We start from the raw sequence: 18772 nt of genomic DNA, 5'->3' as shown, positions 1-18772 counted from the left end.
TAGGATTCGGCGCTCTCACCGCCGCGGCTCGGGTTCGATTCCCGGTCAGGGAACAGTCCTTCTTCTGCCCTTGAATGCTTTTCCTTCCCGCAGGTCAGGGCTTCTCAAAATGAATTTGCTTTTCTGACAAACAGTTTGCCTAGCATCCCGCAATCTGGCTCCTAATTTGATTTTCGCAAGGTTCCCTTTGAGTTGCTTTCCTCGGCGGGAGGAAAATCTCTTGTGCAAGGCTCTTGAGGAAGTGAGATTCTGTATTCCGAGGTGCGCTTCTTTTCGTAGGCTTCTGACCACATGGTGTGCGGCAGGAAGTCATCTTTGACAGGGCCGCAGGCTTTGTCTCCAAATGGCATCCCGGACCCACTGCAACCCACCTTTTTGCTGAAACGGAAGTCTGGTTCAGGGTAAGAAAAAGCTGAGCTGCACGTACCGAAAGCAGCAGAGCCCAGCGGCGGAGAGGGTGTGGCCAGGGCTGTCTGATTTGCATAGTGACCAGTGGCATCTTGGGAATGTACAGGCTTTGGAGCCTAACGGGTGCTGCAGGGGTCTGCCTGGCCGGAGAAATGCCTGTCTGGCGCTCCCCTCAGGACACACGTGTCTTCCGTTCGAGCATGGAGGGTGAGGGACATGGGTCACCCTCATATACAGGGGTGTGGGCATGGGCAGGATGGGGCGTGGGGGACCCGTCAGGGCATTGCCCGTTTGGAAGCCCGTTCGGAAGGCAAGAGGAGGCGGAGGCGGAGGCGGGAATCTCTGCTCAATTTTTTCCCGAGGCCTGGGGACAAGCCTTTGCACATTTGATCCAGCCGGGCCTGCATCAGCAGATCCTGCTCCGATGGCAAGGGAGAGCCTGCAGGTGTAAATCAAAGAAAGGGGAGAAATCCGCAAGAGGCGGGTTAACAAATTCCAGTGGCAGGCCCATGTTCCCCAGGAAGCAAGTACTTCCTCCTGCTCCCTTCAGTGGGAAAAGACATAGGAGGTGTATTTCTCTAAGCAGGGGCTCTGCGTAGGTGGCACTGCATTGCTTTGGCAAACATCCATGCTAAGTGCAGAGTAGCAGCAGACCCCACAGCTGAGACGTGAATTGGGACTGTTAAGGAAGGGCACTGGGAGGGTGAGGAGGGCAGAGGAAAATGCTTTACAAAAGCATCTGCAAGTTCCTACACACCCGCTGAAAACCCATACCAGGGATGGGGCTCGAACCCATGCGGACAACTGTCCATTGGATCTTAAGTCCAACGCCTTAACCACTCGGCCACCCTGGTGAGACCCTAGGTCCTGCCTTACTCAGCTCCCTTTTCATGCTGGCTGCTCCAGCGCAGGCTGTCCAGCAAGAGGTGATTGCAGAGTAAAAAGGCTTTTGCAGGAGGATAAAGGTAATTGCTTATGACAAACACACTGTGTGACACCTAACTTTTCCCCACTCGTACTTTATGGGCAATCTATACAGTGGAGTTAGCTTAGTCACAATAAGGAAGTGAGCAAGGCAGGCTCACAAGAGCATCTCCTCCCTGGTGGTCTAGTGGCTAGGATTCGGCGCTTTCACCGCCGCGGCCCGGGTTCGATTCCCGGTCAGGGAAGATCCCTCTAAGACGTAGACGTGCGTAATTTGTCCACGCAGCTCAGCTTTTTTTAATCGAAGGTCCTTAAAAAGGCACCCGAGACCTATAGACGAAAGCAGAGGAAAGGGGCTGGGTCCCCTGTGTCCCAGGTTGCTTTGCTCCCATTGCCCTCAGCCACCTTCATGCGCACGCAGTCCCCCACCCAGTCAGGTGCTCTATGTGGGCGTAAAGTGCAGTACCAGCTCATCAGAAAGGTAAATTGCTGGAAAACCCGGCTGCGATGTATACATCTACTTTGGAGCACTCTTCTCCCTTGCACTCTTGAATCGGTCATTCGCAATGTATTCTTCCAGCAAGCTGAATAACGAGGTAGGTGTGAGAAGGTGTACCAGCTGTCTTTGAGCTATCAGCGGCCACTAGGTGTCCCTCTTGTGATTTCCCGGGGATCCCGATTGTACAGGAATTCGTCGGTTCAGTAGCACGGGGGAGGGGATGGCCTGTGCTTGGAAGTGACAAACAGTCTGGTGGAATCATGAGTGTTTTTTCAAGTTCTGATTCATATTCGCTGTAGAATAAAATATGCTTTCAGCCCCCATGAGCTTTGTCACTAGGAGAGCAGTGTAGGAACTTTTGCTGTATGGCTGTGGGTTCCCTGGTGGTCTAGTGGTTAGGATTCGGCGCTCTCACCGCCGCGGCCCGGGTTCGATTCCCGGTCAGGGAACAGTCCTTCTTCTGCCCTTGAATGCTTTTCCTTCCCGCAGGTCAGGGCTTCTCAAAATGAATTTGCTTTTCTGACAAACAGTTTGCCTAGCATCCCGCAATCTGGCTCCTAATTTGATTTTCGCAAGGTTCCCTTTGAGTTGCTTTCCTCGGCGGGAGGAAAATCTCTTGTGCAAGGCTCTTGAGGAAGTGAGATTCTGTATTCCGAGGTGCGCTTCTTTTCGTAGGCTTCTGACCACATGGTGTGCGGCAGGAAGTCATCTTTGACAGGGCCGCAGGCTTTGTCTCCAAATGGCATCCCGGACCCACTGCAACCCACCTTTTTGCTGAAACGGAAGTCTGGTTCAGGGTAAGAAAAAGCTGAGCTGCACGTACCGAAAGCAGCAGAGCCCAGCGGCGGAGAGGGTGTGGCCAGGGCTGTCTGATTTGCATAGTGACCAGTGGCATCTTGGGAATGTACAGGCTTTGGAGCCTAACGGGTGCTGCAGGGGTCTGCCTGGCCGGAGAAATGCCTGTCTGGCGCTCCCCTCAGGACACACGTGTCTTCCGTTCGAGCATGGAGGGTGAGGGACATGGGTCACCCTCATATACAGGGGTGTGGGCATGGGCAGGATGGGGCGTGGGGGACCCGTCAGGGCATTGCCCGTTTGGAAGCCCGTTCGGAAGGCAAGAGGAGGCGGAGGCGGAGGCGGGAATCTCTGCTCAATTTTTTCCCGAGGCCTGGGGACAAGCCTTTGCACATTTGATCCAGCCGGGCCTGCATCAGCAGATCCTGCTCCGATGGCAAGGGAGAGCCTGCAGGTGTAAATCAAAGAAAGGGGAGAAATCCGCAAGAGGCGGGTTAACAAATTCCAGTGGCAGGCCCATGTTCCCCAGGAAGCAAGTACTTCCTCCTGCTCCCTTCAGTGGGAAAAGACATAGGAGGTGTATTTCTCTAAGCAGGGGCTCTGCGTAGGTGGCACTGCATTGCTTTGGCAAACATCCATGCTAAGTGCAGAGTAGCAGCAGACCCCACAGCTGAGACGTGAATTGGGACTGTTAAGGAAGGGCACTGGGAGGGTGAGGAGGGCAGAGGAAAATGCTTTACAAAAGCATCTGCAAGTTCCTACACACCCGCTGAAAACCCATACCAGGGATGGGGCTCGAACCCATGCGGACAACTGTCCATTGGATCTTAAGTCCAACGCCTTAACCACTCGGCCACCCTGGTGAGACCCTAGGTCCTGCCTTACTCAGCTCCCTTTTCATGCTGGCTGCTCCAGCGCAGGCTGTCCAGCAAGAGGTGATTGCAGAGTAAAAAGGCTTTTGCAGGAGGATAAAGGTAATTGCTTATGACAAACACACTGTGTGACACCTAACTTTTCCCCACTCGTACTTTATGGGCAATCTATACAGTGGAGTTAGCTTAGTCACAATAAGGAAGTGAGCAAGGCAGGCTCACAAGAGCATCTCCTCCCTGGTGGTCTAGTGGCTAGGATTCGGCACTTTCACCGCCGCGGCCCGGGTTCGATTCCCGGTCAGGGAAGATCCCTCTAAGACGTAGACGTGCGTAATTTGTCCACGCAGCTCAGCTTTTTTTAATCGAAGGTCCTTAAAAAGGCACCCCGACCTATAGACGAAAGCAGAGGAAAGGGGCTGGGTCCCCTGTGTCCCAGGTTGCTTTGCTCCCATTGCCCTCAGCGACCTTCATGCGCACGCAGTCCCCCACCCAGTCAGGTGCTCTATGTGGGCGTAAAGTGCAGTACCAGCTCATCAGAAAGGTAAATTGCTGGAAAACCCGGCTGCGATGTATACATCTACTTTGGAGCACTCTTCTCCCTTGCACTCTTGAATCGGTCATTCGCAATGTATTCTTCCAGCAAGCTGAATAACGAGGTAGGTGTGAGAAGGTGTACCAGCTGTCTTTGAGCTATCAGCGGCCACTAGGTGTCCCTCTTGTGATTTCCCGGGGATCCCGATTGTACAGGAATTCGTCGGTTCAGTAGCACGGGGGAGGGGATGGCCTGTGCTTGGAAGTGACAAACAGTCTGGTGGAATCATGAGTGTTTTTTCAAGTTCTGATTCATATTCGCTGTAGAATAAAATATGCTTTCAGCCCCCATGAGCTTTGTCACTAGGAGAGCAGTGTAGGAACTTTTGCTGTATGGCTGTGGGTTCCCTGGTGGTCTAGTGGTTAGGATTCGGCGCTCTCACTGCCGCGGCCCGGGTTCGATTCCCGGTCAGGGAACAGTCCTTCTTCTGCCCTTGAATGCTTTTCCTTCCCGCAGGTCAGGGCTTCTCAAAATGAATTTGCTTTTCTGACAAACAGTTTGCCTAGCATCCCGCAATCTGGCTCCTAATTTGATTTTCGCAAGGTTCCCTTTGAGTTGCTTTCCTCGGCGGGAGGAAAATCTCTTGTGCAAGGCTCTTGAGGAAGTGAGATTCTGTATTCCGAGGTGCGCTTCTTTTCGTAGGCTTCTGACCACATGGTGTGCGGCAGGAAGTCATCTTTGACAGGGCCGCAGGCTTTGTCTCCAAATGGCATCCCGGACCCACTGCAACCCACCTTTTTGCTGAAACGGAAGTCTGGTTCAGGGTAAGAAAAAGCTGAGCTGCACGTACCGAAAGCAGCAGAGCCCAGCGGCGGAGAGGGTGTGGCCAGGGCTGTCTGATTTGCATAGTGACCAGTGGCATCTTGGGAATGTACAGGCTTTGGAGCCTAACGGGTGCTGCAGGGGTCTGCCTGGCCGGAGAAATGCCTGTCTGGCGCTCCCCTCAGGACACACGTGTCTTCCGTTCGAGCATGGAGGGTGAGGGACATGGGTCACCCTCATATACAGGGGTGTGGGCATGGGCAGGATGGGGCGTGGGGGACCCGTCAGGGCATTGCCCGTTTGGAAGCCCGTTCGGAAGGCAAGAGGAGGAGGAGGCGGAGGCGGAGGCGGGAATCTCTGCTCAATTTTTTCCCGAGGCCTGGGGACAAGCCTTTGCACATTTGATCCAGCCGGGCCTGCATCAGCAGATCCTGCTCCGATGGCAAGGGAGAGCCTGCAGGTGTAAATCAAAGAAAGGGGAGAAATCCGCAAGAGGCGGGTTAACAAATTCCAGTGGCAGGCCCATGTTCCCCAGGAAGCAAGTACTTCCTCCTGCTCCCTTCAGTGGGAAAAGACATAGGAGGTGTATTTCTCTAAGCAGGGGCTCTGCGTAGGTGGCACTGCATTGCTTTGGGAAGCATCCATGCTAAGTGCAGAGTAGCAGCAGACCCCACAGCTGAGACGTGAATTGGGACTGTTAAGGAAGGGCACTGGGAGGGTGAGGAGGGCAGAGGAAAATGCTTTAAAAAAGCATCTGCGAGTTCCTACACACCCGCTGAAAACCCATACCAGGGATGGGGCTCGAACCCATGCGGACAACTGTCCATTGGATCTTAAGTCCAACGCCTTAACCACTCGGCCACCCTGGTGAGACCCTAGGTCCTGCCTTACTCAGCTCCCTTTTCATGCTGGCTGCTCCAGCGCAGGCTGTCCAGCAAGAGGTGATTGCAGAGTAAAAAGGCTTTTGCAGGAGGATAAAGGTAATTGCTTATGACAAACACACTGTGTGACACCTAACTTTTCCCCACTCGTACTTTATGGGCAATCTATACAGTGGAGTTAGCTTAGTCACAATAAGGAAGTGAGCAAGGCAGGCTTACAAGAGCATCTCCTCCCTGGTGGTCTAGTGGCTAGGATTCGGCGCTTTCACCGCCGCGGCCCGGGTTCGATTCCCGGTCAGGGAAGATCCCTCTAAGACGTAGACGTGCGTAATTTGTCCACGCAGCTCAGCTTTTTTTAATCGAAGGTCCTTAAAAAGGCACCCCGACCTATAGACGAAAGCAGAGGAAAGGGGCTGGGTCCCCTGTGTCCCAGGTTGCTTTGCTCCCATTGCCCTCAGCCACCTTCATGCGCACGCAGTCCCCCACCCAGTCAGGTGCTCTATGTGGGCGTAAAGTGCAGTACCAGCTCATCAGAAAGGTAAATTGCTGGAAAACCCGGCTGCGATGTATACATCTACTTTGGAGCACTCTTCTCCCTTGCACTCTTGAATCGGTCATTCGCAATGTATTCTTCCAGCAAGCTGAATAACGAGGTAGGTGTGAGAAGGTGTACCAGCTGTCTTTGAGCTATCAGCGGCCACTAGGTGTCCCTCTTGTGATTTCCCGGGGATCCCGATTGTACAGGAATTCGTCGGTTCAGTAGCACGGGGGAGGGGATGGCCTGTGCTTGGAACTGACAAACAGTCTGGTGGAATCATGAGTGTTTTTTCAAGTTCTGATTCATATTCGCTGTAGAATAAAATATGCTTTCAGCCCCCATGAGCTTTGTCACTAGGAGAGCAGTGTAGGAACTTTTGCTGTATGGCTGTGGGTTCCCTGGTGGTCTAGTGGTTAGGATTCGGCGCTCTCACCGCCGCGGCTCGGGTTCGATTCCCGGTCAGGGAACAGTCCTTCTTCTGCCCTTGAATGCTTTTCCTTCCCGCAGGTCAGGGCTTCTCAAAATGAATTTGCTTTTCTGACAAACAGTTTGCCTAGCATCCCGCAATCTGGCTCCTAATTTGATTTTCGCAAGGTTCCCTTTGAGTTGCTTTCCTCGGCGGGAGGAAAATCTCTTGTGCAAGGCTCTTGAGGAAGTGAGATTCTGTATTCCGAGGTGCGCTTCTTTTCGTAGGCTTCTGACCACATGGTGTGCGGCAGGAAGTCATCTTTGACAGGGCCGCAGGCTTTGTCTCCAAATGGCATCCCGGACCCACTGCAACCCACCTTTTTGCTGAAACGGAAGTCTGGTTCAGGGTAAGAAAAAGCTGAGCTGCACGTACCGAAAGCAGCAGAGCCCAGCGGCGGAGAGGGTGTGGCCAGGGCTGTCTGATTTGCATAGTGACCAGTGGCATCTTGGGAATGTACAGGCTTTGGAGCCTAACGGGTGCTGCAGGGGTCTGCCTGGCCGGAGAAATGCCTGTCTGGCGCTCCCCTCAGGACACACGTGTCTTCCGTTCGAGCATGGAGGGTGAGGGACATGGGTCACCCTCATATACAGGGGTGTGGGCATGGGCAGGATGGGGCGTGGGGGACCCGTCAGGGCATTGCCCGTTTGGAAGCCCGTTCGGAAGGCAAGAGGAGGCGGAGGCGGAGGCGGGAATCTCTGCTCAATTTTTTCCCGAGGCCTGGGGACAAGCCTTTGCACATTTGATCCAGCCGGGCCTGCATCAGCAGATCCTGCTCCGATGGCAAGGGAGAGCCTGCAGGTGTAAATCAAAGAAAGGGGAGAAATCCGCAAGAGGCGGGTTAACAAATTCCAGTGGCAGGCCCATGTTCCCCAGGAAGCAAGTACTTCCTCCTGCTCCCTTCAGTGGGAAAAGACATAGGAGGTGTATTTCTCTAAGCAGGGGCTCTGCGTAGGTGGCACTGCATTGCTTTGGCAAACATCCATGCTAAGTGCAGAGTAGCAGCAGACCCCACAGCTGAGACGTGAATTGGGACTGTTAAGGAAGGGCACTGGGAGGGTGAGGAGGGCAGAGGAAAATGCTTTACAAAAGCATCTGCAAGTTCCTACACACCCGCTGAAAACCCATACCAGGGATGGGGCTCGAACCCATGCGGACAACTGTCCATTGGATCTTAAGTCCAACGCCTTAACCACTCGGCCACCCTGGTGAGACCCTAGGTCCTGCCTTACTCAGCTCCCTTTTCATGCTGGCTGCTCCAGCGCAGGCTGTCCAGCAAGAGGTGATTGCAGAGTAAAAAGGCTTTTGCAGGAGGATAAAGGTAATTGCTTATGACAAACACACTGTGTGACACCTAACTTTTCCCCACTCGTACTTTATGGGCAATCTATACAGTGGAGTTAGCTTAGTCACAATAAGGAAGTGAGCAAGGCAGGCTCACAAGAGCATCTCCTCCCTGGTGGTCTAGTGGCTAGGATTCGGCGCTTTCACCGCCGCGGCCCGGGTTCGATTCCCGGTCAGGGAAGATCCCTCTAAGACGTAGACGTGCGTAATTTGTCCACGCAGCTCAGCTTTTTTTAATCGAAGGTCCTTAAAAAGGCACCCGAGACCTATAGACGAAAGCAGAGGAAAGGGGCTGGGTCCCCTGTGTCCCAGGTTGCTTTGCTCCCATTGCCCTCAGCCACCTTCATGCGCACGCAGTCCCCCACCCAGTCAGGTGCTCTATGTGGGCGTAAAGTGCAGTACCAGCTCATCAGAAAGGTAAATTGCTGGAAAACCCGGCTGCGATGTATACATCTACTTTGGAGCACTCTTCTCCCTTGCACTCTTGAATCGGTCATTCGCAATGTATTCTTCCAGCAAGCTGAATAACGAGGTAGGTGTGAGAAGGTGTACCAGCTGTCTTTGAGCTATCAGCGGCCACTAGGTGTCCCTCTTGTGATTTCCCGGGGATCCCGATTGTACAGGAATTCGTCGGTTCAGTAGCACGGGGGAGGGGATGGCCTGTGCTTGGAAGTGACAAACAGTCTGGTGGAATCATGAGTGTTTTTTCAAGTTCTGATTCATATTCGCTGTAGAATAAAATATGCTTTCAGCCCCCATGAGCTTTGTCACTAGGAGAGCAGTGTAGGAACTTTTGCTGTATGGCTGTGGGTTCCCTGGTGGTCTAGTGGTTAGGATTCGGCGCTCTCACCGCCGCGGCCCGGGTTCGATTCCCGGTCAGGGAACAGTCCTTCTTCTGCCCTTGAATGCTTTTCCTTCCCGCAGGTCAGGGCTTCTCAAAATGAATTTGCTTTTCTGACAAACAGTTTGCCTAGCATCCCGCAATCTGGCTCCTAATTTGATTTTCGCAAGGTTCCCTTTGAGTTGCTTTCCTCGGCGGGAGGAAAATCTCTTGTGCAAGGCTCTTGAGGAAGTGAGATTCTGTATTCCGAGGTGCGCTTCTTTTCGTAGGCTTCTGACCACATGGTGTGCGGCAGGAAGTCATCTTTGACAGGGCCGCAGGCTTTGTCTCCAAATGGCATCCCGGACCCACTGCAACCCACCTTTTTGCTGAAACGGAAGTCTGGTTCAGGGTAAGAAAAAGCTGAGCTGCACGTACCGAAAGCAGCAGAGCCCAGCGGCGGAGAGGGTGTGGCCAGGGCTGTCTGATTTGCATAGTGACCAGTGGCATCTTGGGAATGTACAGGCTTTGGAGCCTAACGGGTGCTGCAGGGGTCTGCCTGGCCGGAGAAATGCCTGTCTGGCGCTCCCCTCAGGACACACGTGTCTTCCGTTCGAGCATGGAGGGTGAGGGACATGGGTCACCCTCATATACAGGGGTGTGGGCATGGGCAGGATGGGGCGTGGGGGACCCGTCAGGGCATTGCCCGTTTGGAAGCCCGTTCGGAAGGCAAGAGGAGGCGGAGGCGGAGGCGGGAATCTCTGCTCAATTTTTTCCCGAGGCCTGGGGACAAGCCTTTGCACATTTGATCCAGCCGGGCCTGCATCAGCAGATCCTGCTCCGATGGCAAGGGAGAGCCTGCAGGTGTAAATCAAAGAAAGGGGAGAAATCCGCAAGAGGCGGGTTAACAAATTCCAGTGGCAGGCCCATGTTCCCCAGGAAGCAAGTACTTCCTCCTGCTCCCTTCAGTGGGAAAAGACATAGGAGGTGTATTTCTCTAAGCAGGGGCTCTGCGTAGGTGGCACTGCATTGCTTTGGCAAACATCCATGCTAAGTGCAGAGTAGCAGCAGACCCCACAGCTGAGACGTGAATTGGGACTGTTAAGGAAGGGCACTGGGAGGGTGAGGAGGGCAGAGGAAAATGCTTTACAAAAGCATCTGCAAGTTCCTACACACCCGCTGAAAACCCATACCAGGGATGGGGCTCGAACCCATGCGGACAACTGTCCATTGGATCTTAAGTCCAACGCCTTAACCACTCGGCCACCCTGGTGAGACCCTAGGTCCTGCCTTACTCAGCTCCCTTTTCATGCTGGCTGCTCCAGCGCAGGCTGTCCAGCAAGAGGTGATTGCAGAGTAAAAAGGCTTTTGCAGGAGGATAAAGGTAATTGCTTATGACAAACACACTGTGTGACACCTAACTTTTCCCCACTCGTACTTTATGGGCAATCTATACAGTGGAGTTAGCTTAGTCACAATAAGGAAGTGAGCAAGGCAGGCTCACAAGAGCATCTCCTCCCTGGTGGTCTAGTGGCTAGGATTCGGCACTTTCACCGCCGCGGCCCGGGTTCGATTCCCGGTCAGGGAAGATCCCTCTAAGACGTAGACGTGCGTAATTTGTCCACGCAGCTCAGCTTTTTTTAATCGAAGGTCCTTAAAAAGGCACCCCGACCTATAGACGAAAGCAGAGGAAAGGGGCTGGGTCCCCTGTGTCCCAGGTTGCTTTGCTCCCATTGCCCTCAGCCACCTTCATGCGCACGCAGTCCCCCACCCAGTCAGGTGCTCTATGTGGGCGTAAAGTGCAGTACCAGCTCATCAGAAAGGTAAATTGCTGGAAAACCCGGCTGCGATGTATACATCTACTTTGGAGCACTCTTCTCCCTTGCACTCTTGAATCGGTCATTCGCAATGTATTCTTCCAGCAAGCTGAATAACGAGGTAGGTGTGAGAAGGTGTACCAGCTGTCTTTGAGCTATCAGCGGCCACTAGGTGTCCCTCTTGTGATTTCCCGGGGATCCCGATTGTACAGGAATTCGTCGGTTCAGTAGCACGGGGGAGGGGATGGCCTGTGCTTGGAAGTGACAAACAGTCTGGTGGAATCATGAGTGTTTTTTCAAGTTCTGATTCATATTCGCTGTAGAATAAAATATGCTTTCAGCCCCCATGAGCTTTGTCACTAGGAGAGCAGTGTAGGAACTTTTGCTGTATGGCTCTGGGTTCCCTGGTGGTCTAGTGGTTAGGATTCTGCGCTCTCACCGCCGCGGCCCGGGTTCGATTCCCGGTCAGGGAACAGTCCTTCTTCTGCCCTTGAATGCTTTTCCTTCCCGCAGGTCAGGGCTTCTCAAAATGAATTTGCTTTTCTGACAAACAGTTTGCCTAGCATCCCGCAATCTGGCTCCTAATTTGATTTTCGCAAGGTTCCCTTTGAGTTGCTTTCCTCGGCGGGAGGAAAATCTCTTGTGCAAGGCTCTTGAGGAAGTGAGATTCTGTATTCCGAGGTGCGCTTCTTTTCGTAGGCTTCTGACCACATGGTGTGCGGCAGGAAGTCATCTTTGACAGGGCCGCAGGCTTTGTCTCCAAATGGCATCCCGGACCCACTGCAACCCACCTTTTTGCTGAAACGGAAGTCTGGTTCAGGGTAAGAAAAAGCTGAGCTGCACGTACCGAAAGCAGCAGAGCCCAGCGGCGGAGAGGGTGTGGCCAGGGCTGTCTGATTTGCATAGTGACCAGTGGCATCTTGGGAATGTACAGGCTTTGGAGCCTAACGGGTGCTGCAGGGGTCTGCCTGGCCGGAGAAATGCCTGTCTGGCGCTCCCCTCAGGACACACGTGTCTTCCGTTCGAGCATGGAGGGTGAGGGACATGGGTCACCCTCATATACAGGGGTGTGGGCATGGGCAGGATGGGGCGTGGGGGACCCGTCAGGGCATTGCCCGTTTGGAAGCCCGTTCGGAAGGCAAGAGGAGGCGGAGGCGGAGGCGGGAATCTCTGCTCAATTTTTTCCCGAGGCCTGGGGACAAGCCTTTGCACATTTGATCCAGCCGGGCCTGCATCAGCAGATCCTGCTCCGATGGCAAGGGAGAGCCTGCAGGTTTAAATCAAAGAAAGGGGAGAAATCCGCAAGAGGCGGGTTAACAAATTCCAGTGGCAGGCCCATGTTCCCCAGGAAGCAAGTACTTCCTCCTGCTCCCTTCAGTGGGAAAAGACATAGGAGGTGTATTTCTCTAAGCAGGGGCTCTGCGTAGGTGGCACTGCATTGCTTTGGGAAGCATCCATGCTAAGTGCAGAGTAGCAGCAGACCCCACAGCTGAGACGTGAATTGGGACTGTTAAGGAAGGGCACTGGGAGGGTGAGGAGGGCAGAGGAAAATGCTTTAAAAAAGCATCTGCAAGTTCCTACACACCCGCTGAAAACCCATACCAGGGATGGGGCTCGAACCCATGCAGACAACTGTCCATTGGATCTTAAGTCCAACGCCTTAACCACTCGGCCACCCTGGTGAGACCCTAGGCCCTGCCTTACTCAGCTCCCTTTTCATGCTGGCTGCTCCAGCGCAGGCTGTCCAGCAAGAGGTGATTGCAGAGTAAAAAGGCTTTTGCAGGAGGATAAAGGTAATTGCTTATGACAAACACACTGTGTGACACCTAACTTTTCCCCACTCGTACTTTATGGGCAATCTATACAGTGGAGTTAGCTTAGTCACAATAAGGAAGTGAGCAAGGCAGGCTCACAAGAGCATCTCCTCCCTGGTGGTCTAGTGGCTAGGATTCGGCGCTTTCACCGCCGCGGCCCGGGTTCGATTCCCGGTCAGGGAAGATCCCTCTAAGACGTAGACGTGCGTAATTTGTCCACGCAGCTCAGCTTTTTTTAATCGAAGGTCCTTAAAAAGGCACCCCGACCTATAGACGAAAGCAGAGGAAAGGGGCTGGGTCCCCTGTGTCCCAGGTTGCTTTGCTCCCATTGCCCTCAGCCACCTTCATGCGCACGCAGTCCCCCACCCAGTCAGGTGCTCTATGTGGGCGTAAAGTGCAGTACCAGCTCATCAGAAAGGTAAATTGCTGGAAAACCCGGCTGCGATGTATACATCTACTTTGGAGCACTCTTCTCCCTTGCACTCTTGAATCGGTCATTCGCAATGTATTCTTCCAGCAAGCTGAATAACGAGGTAGGTGTGAGAAGGTGTACCAGCTGTCTTTGAGCTATCAGCGGCCACTAGGTGTCCCTCTTGTGATTTCCCGGGGATCCCGATTGTACAGGAATTCGTCGGTTCAGTAGCACGGGGGAGGGGATGGCCTGTGCTTGGAAGTGACAAACAGTCTGGTGGAATCATGAGTGTTTTTTCAAGTTCTGATTCATATTCGCTGTAGAATAAAATATGCTTTCAGCCCCCATGAGCTTTGTCACTAGGAGAGCAGTGTAGGAACTTTTGCTGTATGGCTCTGGGTTCCCTGGTGGTCTAGTGGTTAGGATTCTGCGCTCTCACCGCTGCGGCCCGGGTTCGATTCCCGGTCAGGGAACAGTCCTTCTTCTGCCCTTGAATGCTTTTCCTTCCCGCAGGTCAGGGCTTCTCAAAATGAATTTGCTTTTCTGACAAACAGTTTGCCTAGCATCCCGCAATCTGGCTCCTAATTTGATTTTCGCAAGGTTCCCTTTGAGTTGCTTTCCTCGGCGGGAGGAAAATCTCTTGTGCAAGGCTCTTGAGGAAGTGAGATTCTGTATTCCGAGGTGCGCTTCTTTTCGTAGGCTTCTGACCACATGGTGTGCGGCAGGAAGTCATCTTTGACAGGGCCGCAGGCTTTGTCTCCAAATGGCATCCCGGACCCACTGCAACCCACCTTTTTGCTGAAACGGAAGTCTGGTTCAGGGTAAGAAAAAGCTGAGCTGCACGTACCGAAAGCAGCAGAGCCCAGCGGCGGAGAGGGTGTGGCCAGGGCTGTCTGATTTGCATAGTGACCAGTGGCATCTTGGGAATGTACAGGCTTTGGAGCCTAACGGGTGCTGCAGGGGTCTGCCTGGCCGGAGAAATGCCTGTCTGGCGCTCCCCTCAGGACACACGTGTCTTCCGTTCGAGCATGGAGGGTGAGGGACATGGGTCACCCTCATATACAGGGGTGTGGGCATGGGCAGGATGGGGCGTGGGGGACCCGTCAGGGCATTGCCCGTTTGGAAGCCCGTTCGGAAGGCAAGAGGAGGCGGAGGCGGAGGCGGGAATCTCTGCTCAATTTTTTCCCGAGGCCTGGGGACAAGCCTTTGCACATTTGATCCAGCCGGGCCTGCATCAGCAGATCCTGCTCCGATGGCAAGGGAGAGCCTGCAGGTTTAAATCAAAGAAAGGGGAGAAATCCGCAAGAGGCGGGTTAACAAATTCCAGTGGCAGGCCCATGTTCCCCAGGAAGCAAGTACTTCCTCCTGCTCCCTTCAGTGGGAAAAGACATAGGAGGTGTATTTCTCTAAGCAGGGGCTCTGCGTAGGTGGCACTGCATTGCTTTGGGAAGCATCCATGCTAAGTGCAGAGTAGCAGCAGACCCCACAGCTGAGACGTGAATTGGGACTGTTAAGGAAGGGCACTGGGAGGGTGAGGAGGGCAGAGGAAAATGCTTTAAAAAAGCATCTGCAAGTTCCTACACACCCGCTGAAAACCCATACCAGGGATGGGGCTCGAACCCATGCAGACAACTGTCCATTGGATCTTAAGTCCAACGCCTTAACCACTCGGCCACCCTGGTGAGACCCTAGGCCCTGCCTTACTCAGCTCCCTTTTCATGCTCGCTGCTCCAGCGCAGGCTGTCCAGCAAGAGGTGATTGCAGAGTAAAAAGGCTTTTGCAGGAGGATAAAGGTAATTGCTTATGACAAACACACTGTGTGACACCTAACTTTTCCCCACTCGTACTTTATGGGCAATCTATACAGTGGAGTTAGCTTAGTCACAATAAGGAAGTGAGCAAGGCAGGCTCACAAGAGCATCTCCTCCCTGGTGGTCTAGTGGCTAGGATTCGGCGCTTTCACCGCCGCGGCCCGGGTTCGATTCCCGGTCAGGGAAGATCCCTCTAAGACGTAGACGTGCGTAATTTGTCCACGCAGCTCAGCTTTTTTTAATCGAAGGTCCTTAAAAAGGCACCCCGACCTATAGACGAAAGCAGAGGAAAGGGGCTGGGTCCCCTGTGTCCCAGGTTGCTTTGCTCCCATTGCCCTCAGCCACCTTCATGCGCACGCAGTCCCCCACCCAGTCAGGTGCTCTATGTGGGCGTAAAGTGCAGTACCAGCTCATCAGAAAGGTAAATTGCTGGAAAACCCGGCTGCGATGTATACATCTACTTTGGAGCACTCTTCTCCCTTGCACTCTTGAATCGGTCATTCGCAATGTATTCTTCCAGCAAGCTGAATAACGAGGTAGGTGTGAGAAGGTGTACCAGCTGTCTTTGAGCTATCAGCGGCCACTAGGTGTCCCTCTTGTGATTTCCCGGGGATCCCGATTGTACAGGAATTCGTCGGTTCAGTAGCACGGGGGAGGGGATGGCCTGTGCTTGGAAGTGACAAACAGTCTGGTGGAATCATGAGTGTTTTTTCAAGTTCTGATTCATATTCGCTGTAGAATAAAATATGCTTTCAGCCCCCATGAGCTTTGTCACTAGGAGAGCAGTGTAGGAACTTTTGCTGTATGGCTCTGGGTTCCCTGGTGGTCTAGTGGTTAGGATTCTGCGCTCTCACCGCCGCGGCCCGGGTTCGATTCCCGGTCAGGGAACAGTCCTTCTTCTGCCCTTGAATGCTTTTCCTTCCCGCAGGTCAGGGCTTCTCAAAATGAATTTGCTTTTCTGACAAACAGTTTGCCTAGCATCCCGCAATCTGGCTCCTAATTTGATTTTCGCAAGGTTCCCTTTGAGTTGCTTTCCTCGGCGGGAGGAAAATCTCTTGTGCAAGGCTCTTGAGGAAGTGAGATTCTGTATTCCGAGGTGCGCTTCTTTTCGTAGGCTTCTGACCACATGGTGTGCGGCAGGAAGTCATCTTTGACAGGGCCGCAGGCTTTGTCTCCAAATGGCATCCCGGACCCACTGCAACCCACCTTTTTGCTGAAACGGAAGTCTGGTTCAGGGTAAGAAAAAGCTGAGCTGCACGTACCGAAAGCAGCAGAGCCCAGCGGCGGAGAGGGTGTGGCCAGGGCTGTCTGATTTGCATAGTGACCAGTGGCATCTTGGGAATGTACAGGCTTTGGAGCCTAACGGGTGCTGCAGGGGTCTGCCTGGCCGGAGAAATGCCTGTCTGGCGCTCCCCTCAGGACACACGTGTCTTCCGTTCGAGCATGGAGGGTGAGGGACATGGGTCACCCTCATATACAGGGGTGTGGGCATGGGCAGGATGGGGCGTGGGGGACCCGTCAGGGCATTGCCCGTTTGGAAGCCCGTTCGGAAGGCAAGAGGAGGCGGAGGCGGAGGCGGGAATCTCTGCTCAATTTTTTCCCGAGGCCTGGGGACAAGCCTTTGCACATTTGATCCAGCCGGGCCTGCATCAGCAGATCCTGCTCCGATGGCAAGGGAGAGCCTGCAGGTTTAAATCAAAGAAAGGGGAGAAATCCGCAAGAGGCGGGTTAACAAATTCCAGTGGCAGGCCCATGTTCCCCAGGAAGCAAGTACTTCCTCCTGCTCCCTTCAGTGGGAAAAGACATAGGAGGTGTATTTCTCTAAGCAGGGGCTCTGCGTAGGTGGCACTGCATTGCTTTGGGAAGCATCCATGCTAAGTGCAGAGTAGCAGCAGACCCCACAGCTGAGACGTGAATTGGGACTGTTAAGGAAGGGCACTGGGAGGGTGAGGAGGGCAGAGGAAAATGCTTTAAAAAAGCATCTGCAAGTTCCTACACACCCGCTGAAAACCCATACCAGGGATGGGGCTCGAACCCATGCAGACAACTGTCCATTGGATCTTAAGTCCAACGCCTTAACCACTCGGCCACCCTGGTGAGACCCTAGGCCCTGCCTTACTCAGCTCCCTTTTCATGCTGGCTGCTCCAGCGCAGGCTGTCCAGCAAGAGGTGATTGCAGAGTAAAAAGGCTTTTGCAGGAGGATAAAGGTAATTGCTTATGACAAACACACTGTGTGACACCTAACTTTTCCCCACTCGTACTTTATGGGCAATCTATACAGTGGAGTTAGCTTAGTCACAATAAGGAAGTGAGCAAGGCAGGCTCACAAGAGCATCTCCTCCCTGGTGGTCTAGTGGCTAGGATTCGGCGCTTTCACCGCCGCGGCCCGGGTTCGATTCCCGGTCAGGGAAGATCCCTCTAAGACGTAGACGTGCGTAATTTGTCCACGCAGCTCAGCTTTTTTTAATCGAAGGTCCTTAAAAAGGCACCCCGACCTATAGACGAAAGCAGAGGAAAGGGGCTGGGTCCCCTGTGTCCCAGGTTGCTTTGCTCCCATTGCCCTCAGCCACCTTCATGCGCACGCAGTCCCCCACCCAGTCAGGTGCTCTATGTGGGCGTAAAGTGCAGTACCAGCTCATCAGAAAGGTAAATTGCTGGAAAACCCGGCTGCGATGTATACATCTACTTTGGAGCACTCTTCTCCCTTGCACTCTTGAATCGGTCATTCGCAATGTATTCTTCCAGCAAGCTGAATAACGAGGTAGGTGTGAGAAGGTGTACCAGCTGTCTTTGAGCTATCAGCGGCCACTAGGTGTCCCTCTTGTGATTTCCCGGGGATCCCGATTGTACAGGAATTCGTCGGTTCAGTAGCACGGGGGAGGGGATGGCCTGTGCTTGGAAGTGACAAACAGTCTGGTGGAATCATGAGTGTTTTTTCAAGTTCTGATTCATATTCGCTGTAGAATAAAATATGCTTTCAGCCCCCATGAGCTTTGTCACTAGGAGAGCAGTGTAGGAACTTTTGCTGTATGGCTCTGGGTTCCCTGGTGGTCTAGTGGTTAGGATTCTGCGCTCTCACCGCCGCGGCCCGGGTTCGATTCCCGGTCAGGGAACAGTCCTTCTTCTGCCCTTGAATGCTTTTACTTCCCGCAGGTCAGGGCTTCTCAAAATGAATTTGCTTTTCTGACAAACAGTTTGCCTAGCATCCCGCAATCTGGCTCCTAATTTGATTTTCGCAAGGTTCCCTTTGAGTTGCTTTCCTCGGCGGGAGGAAAATCTCTTGTGCAAGGCTCTTGAGGAAGTGAGATTCTGTATTCCGAGGTGCGCTTCTTTTCGTAGGCTTCTGACCACATGGTGTGCGGCAGGAAGTCATCTTTGACAGGGCCGCAGGCTTTGTCTCCAAATGGCATCCCGGACCCACTGCAACCCACCTTTTTGCTGAAACGGAAGTCTGGTTCAGGGTAAGAAAAAGCTGAGCTGCACGTACCGAAAGCAGCAGAGCCCAGCAGCGGAGAGGGTGTGGCCAGGGCTGTCTGATTTGCATAGTGACCAGTGGCATCTTGGGAATGTACAGGCTTTGGAGCCTAACGGGTGCTGCAGGGGTCTGCCTGGCCGGAGAAATGCCTGTCTGGCGCTCCCCTCAGGACACACGTGTCTTCCGTTCGAGCATGGAGGGTGAGGGACATGGGTCACCCTCATATACAGGGGTGTGGGCATGGGCAGGATGGGGCGTGGGGGACCCGTCAGGGCATTGCCCGTTTGGAAGCCCGTTCGGAAGGCAAGAGGAGGCGGAGGCGGAGGCGGGAATCTCTGCTCAATTTTTTCCCGAGGCCTGGGGACAAGCCTTTGCACATTTGATCCAGCCGGGCCTGCATCAGCAGATCCTGCTCCGATGGCAAGGGAGAGCCTTCAGGTTTAAATCAAAGAAAGGGGAGAAATCCGCAAGAGGCGGGTTAACAAATTCCAGTGGCAGGCCCATGTTCCCCAGGAAGCAAGTACTTCCTCCTGCTCCCTTC

The 18772-nt window shown here is 53.6% G+C and overlaps 13 non-coding genes across 13 annotated transcripts; 8 read left to right on the top strand and 5 right to left on the bottom strand.

The window, feature by feature from the left end:
• Window positions 1-1179: 1179 nt before the first annotated feature.
• Window positions 1180-1262, bottom strand: TRNAL-UAA (transfer RNA leucine (anticodon UAA)). The gene has a single exon. It is a non-coding gene; the product is annotated as a tRNA-Leu (tRNA).
• A 243-nt stretch (window positions 1263-1505) lies between these two features.
• TRNAE-UUC (transfer RNA glutamic acid (anticodon UUC)) lies at window positions 1506-1577 on the top strand. Its single transcript has one exon. It is a non-coding gene; the product is annotated as a tRNA-Glu (tRNA).
• A 631-nt stretch (window positions 1578-2208) lies between these two features.
• On the top strand, window positions 2209-2280 carry TRNAE-CUC (transfer RNA glutamic acid (anticodon CUC)). The gene has a single exon. It is a non-coding gene; the product is annotated as a tRNA-Glu (tRNA).
• Window positions 2281-3406: 1126 nt separating this feature from the next.
• Window positions 3407-3489, bottom strand: TRNAL-UAA (transfer RNA leucine (anticodon UAA)). Its single transcript has one exon. It is a non-coding gene; the product is annotated as a tRNA-Leu (tRNA).
• A 2149-nt stretch (window positions 3490-5638) lies between these two features.
• On the bottom strand, window positions 5639-5721 carry TRNAL-UAA (transfer RNA leucine (anticodon UAA)). The gene has a single exon. It is a non-coding gene; the product is annotated as a tRNA-Leu (tRNA).
• A 243-nt stretch (window positions 5722-5964) lies between these two features.
• TRNAE-UUC (transfer RNA glutamic acid (anticodon UUC)) lies at window positions 5965-6036 on the top strand. Its single transcript has one exon. It is a non-coding gene; the product is annotated as a tRNA-Glu (tRNA).
• Window positions 6037-7864: 1828 nt separating this feature from the next.
• On the bottom strand, window positions 7865-7947 carry TRNAL-UAA (transfer RNA leucine (anticodon UAA)). The gene has a single exon. It is a non-coding gene; the product is annotated as a tRNA-Leu (tRNA).
• Window positions 7948-8190: 243 nt separating this feature from the next.
• TRNAE-UUC (transfer RNA glutamic acid (anticodon UUC)) lies at window positions 8191-8262 on the top strand. The gene has a single exon. It is a non-coding gene; the product is annotated as a tRNA-Glu (tRNA).
• Window positions 8263-8893: 631 nt separating this feature from the next.
• On the top strand, window positions 8894-8965 carry TRNAE-CUC (transfer RNA glutamic acid (anticodon CUC)). Its single transcript has one exon. It is a non-coding gene; the product is annotated as a tRNA-Glu (tRNA).
• Window positions 8966-10091: 1126 nt separating this feature from the next.
• On the bottom strand, window positions 10092-10174 carry TRNAL-UAA (transfer RNA leucine (anticodon UAA)). Its single transcript has one exon. It is a non-coding gene; the product is annotated as a tRNA-Leu (tRNA).
• Window positions 10175-12643: 2469 nt separating this feature from the next.
• On the top strand, window positions 12644-12715 carry TRNAE-UUC (transfer RNA glutamic acid (anticodon UUC)). Its single transcript has one exon. It is a non-coding gene; the product is annotated as a tRNA-Glu (tRNA).
• Window positions 12716-14869: 2154 nt separating this feature from the next.
• TRNAE-UUC (transfer RNA glutamic acid (anticodon UUC)) lies at window positions 14870-14941 on the top strand. Its single transcript has one exon. It is a non-coding gene; the product is annotated as a tRNA-Glu (tRNA).
• A 2154-nt stretch (window positions 14942-17095) lies between these two features.
• Window positions 17096-17167, top strand: TRNAE-UUC (transfer RNA glutamic acid (anticodon UUC)). The gene has a single exon. It is a non-coding gene; the product is annotated as a tRNA-Glu (tRNA).
• Window positions 17168-18772: the final 1605 nt, after the last annotated feature.

The sequence above is a fragment of the Triturus cristatus genome, chromosome 5_2, assembly GCF_964204655.1.
Source record: "Triturus cristatus chromosome 5_2, aTriCri1.1, whole genome shotgun sequence".
NCBI lineage: Eukaryota > Metazoa > Chordata > Amphibia > Caudata > Salamandridae > Triturus > Triturus cristatus.
Note: the sequence above shows the minus strand (reverse complement) of the source record. Positions and strands in the feature narration are given on the sequence as shown.